The following is a 3562-nucleotide window of genomic DNA, read 5'->3' on the forward strand; positions in this document are numbered from 1 at the left end:
ATATATTTCAAAAAGATGTCACCAACAAGGTTTATGCAAGGCGAGAGGAGAAAAAATCCCGCCACAATTCGGCATGGATTTTTTGGTCCGCCTTTGAAAGGCAGTGTGACCAAAGAGCGAGGACTGCCCTAATTACATCATGTGGGGTTTGGTTTACCCCTCTAAAGGTCATCGCATTCCGTGCATCCCCAAATTTTCCAGAGCAGTAGCAGCAGAATGAAGGGCTACACCGGCTGCGGCAGGGTGGGGTGGCATGGCGAGCTCCACAGTTCCACAAGCTGTGAGGAACATGGCTGTAGCCCAAGTGCATCCCATATGGCAGCAGTAGCGGGGCCAGCAAAGAAAAGTGAGCACGATCTTCCGGCGCACCGTTGCAACGGGGACAAGATGACGACTCGATGATGGACTTATGGTGTAGATTGGCTCGAGTGTTAAGCCTGTCAAGATAGAACAACCATCTGAACACCCGTACCCTGCTAGGAACCCTCGAGTCCCGTATGTGGGCAAGGTTTGGGTCGGCCATATGAGAGGTGAAAGTGCGTTAAGTCGACTAGAGGGGGGTGAATAGGTGATTTTTACAAATTCGTCACTAAGGAATTTCATGGTGAGGAAATTCCTAAGTCACGAACTACTAGCAGTGGAATAAGTACTCATATGCACACATAACAGAACAGAATCACAGTCATCATGATGAAATGAAAACAAGCACAGAGTACACAAAGCGTAAACACATGATAAGCAGACTGAAGACAAACTAACTAAAGAAATTGAACTGAGGAAATTGAGAAAGTCTTTAGTCAAAGTCTTCAAACAGTAACGATCAAGTACACAACACGGTAATGAGGAAATGGAAGGGTTGAGGAAATAGAACCAGTTATCTCGGTGAAGACAGTGATTTGGTAGACCAATCCCAACTGTTGTGATAGTTGTACGTCTGGTTGGAGCGGCTAGGTATTTCTTCGAAGGTGGCTGAGACCAGTCAAAGTCCTGCTTGAAGCCCATCTGTTTAAGATCTTATTCACCGTAGAGATGAGATAGAACAGCCCAGGTGCGATCAGATACTTCATGCAAATAGTAATGGTTCTTCTTCACTGAATTCTGAGTGAGTCATGTTCTGAAGAATTGAACCAAACTGTCGCTTGACCCACTTATGGTTGTGATCGAACTTCTGGTGAAGACCGAGGAGAAGCTCATGATCAGTCATCACCCTTGGAGCTGTGCCTTGAGGATTTTTCTTTGAAGCATTAGCAGCAGAGTCATCATTGATGGAGTAGGATGCAGCTTTGCGGAACTGTCCATCCAATGGACGAATGCCTTCATCAATAATCGCCGTCGCCTTGCCCTTCTCATCAACTGAGGAAAATTTCCGCTTGAGGACTTCAATAGGGGGCAAGCAGCTGCCATGGTTAAGAGTATCAGCCTTGAAGTTGGTTTAAGACCTTTATCTAAGGAATCTCATAATCCAAGGAGCGTAAGGCTTCAATTCAAATGGTGACAATGCAACATTGGCCAGAGTCCTCATGAAGAAATCATGGTAGTTAATTGGAACACCGTGGATGATGTTGAATAGCATATTCTTCATGATGCCAACGATCTCTTCTTCATTAGAGTCATGGCCTTTGATTGGACTCAGGGTCTTGGTCAGAATTCTATAGACAGTCCTTGGCACATATAGCAATTCCTTCACGAGGAAATTGGTTCTTGGGGCTTGACCAGGCTTCAGCGGCTTCATCAACATTTGCATGTAATGATCAGATAGCTCAGTTTCATGGTAGATGAGCTGCGCACCTTCAAGGGGAGGACTGACACACAGGGCATGAAGCAATTCAGAGGCTGGTGCTTTGTAATGTGTGTTCTCTGTCATCCAGTCCAACACCCATGAATTCACATCTTCAGCATTGCCGGTGATGTGCAATGTAGCGTAGAACTGAAGAATTAGCTCTTCATTCCAGTCACATATGTCGGTGCAGAAATTCAGCAGCCCAGCGTCGTGAAGAACACTAAGGACTAGGGTGTAGCAAGGCAGCGATTCCATATCCACATGAGGAATATGCTCATGGTCAAAGATCTTGTCCTTATCAAATAGCAGTGAAGAGTAGAAGTTCATATGACTTGCGATCCAGAAACGCTTGCAGCGAAGATGAGCAGAGTCATATGGGTTGTAGTCAGTGAACAATACATGTTCATGAAAGAAGTCATCAGCCTTGAACTTCTGCTTCTTTGAGAAGGGATTCTTCGGCTTGGGATGAGGAGTATCAGTTAATGTCTTCACAGCCTCAGGAATCACAGCCTTAGGAGCCGCGGGCTGAGGAATTTCAGTAGCAATATCTTTAGTGGCAGCCTGGGTCTCAATCTCTTCAACAGCATTAACATCAGCACACTAGTGGCTGGAATTTCTTCAGGGATGGTAAGAAGAGACGCTTGAGGTTCATCAGAGCCCGTATGAATTTCTTCAGTCTGGACTGGGGAATGAGGAACCTGTTGCAGAGGGGTGAACATTGGAGAGTTAGGGTGATGACTTTCCCAATAGTCATTATTCAGAACAGGAGTGGCGCTTCCAATGTCCACGTCTTCTTCTTCTTCTTCATCCATTTCTTCAACACCGGCCTCTTCAGCTGTGAACTGAGGCATGGACGATGATACCAGTGGGGTTGAAGGGATGTTATCCACTTCAATTTCTTCGTCCAACTGCTCTGACGAAGCAGCAGAAGGAACATCTTCATCTGATCCACTTGGGATCTCATAATCCTCACCAAAGGGAACAATTTCCTTTGATGGCATACTTGAGAGAGGAACAACATCTATAGGATTATCATAGGAGCTTGTCAAAGTCTTCGCCTTCTTGGGTGCAGAAGACTCTGAGGAAGCAGATGCTTTCCTTTTCTTCACTGCTGCTCGCTCCGTAGCTTTGGTTTTCTTCACTTCTAATGCAGAAGGAAGAACATGACTTCGTGTTGGTGCAAGAGGAGCAGAGGAAATTGGTTCATTTTCTTTAGGCGCAACTGATGTAGTCGCCCTGGCTTGTTCAGTGTCTTCAGGCGCAGTGACAGATGCTTCAGCTGGCCTGACTTGTTCTTCAGGCGCAACACTAGTGGTTGCCCTGGCAATTTCATCAGCGGCTGGAATAGCTTCATCAGACCTGGTACTTTCAGTTTCTTTAGCAACCTGATTTTCATCAGCGGTGCTGGCATGTTCTTCAGTAGGCTGTGCAGATGCTTCAACCTGAGGAATTTTAATGTGTGTTTGAGCAGCAACATTTGACGTAAATTCCTTCGCCAATTTGACGAATCTGACTTTGGCTCCAAGCCAGTATGCATGGTAGGTATCAAATTCATCACTGCGGTTTTTGATCTCAGCTTGTGTAGCTACAAGTTCATCAGTTGTCATTTTGACAATGTTCTTTTTCAGAAAACACTCCTTTTTGTAATGAGCTTTCTTCAACTGCCTGGCCTTCTCAAATTTCCATTTATCTTCGCCGATGAAGGCGGTCAGCATGTGACTTTGGCCAGGAGTGAGCTTGAAATCAGGCATAGGAGTGTTGGGGTCCTTGTGCTGGAGATCA

The sequence above is a fragment of the Triticum dicoccoides genome, chromosome 2A, assembly GCF_002162155.2.
Source record: "Triticum dicoccoides isolate Atlit2015 ecotype Zavitan chromosome 2A, WEW_v2.0, whole genome shotgun sequence".
NCBI lineage: Eukaryota > Viridiplantae > Streptophyta > Magnoliopsida > Poales > Poaceae > Triticum > Triticum dicoccoides.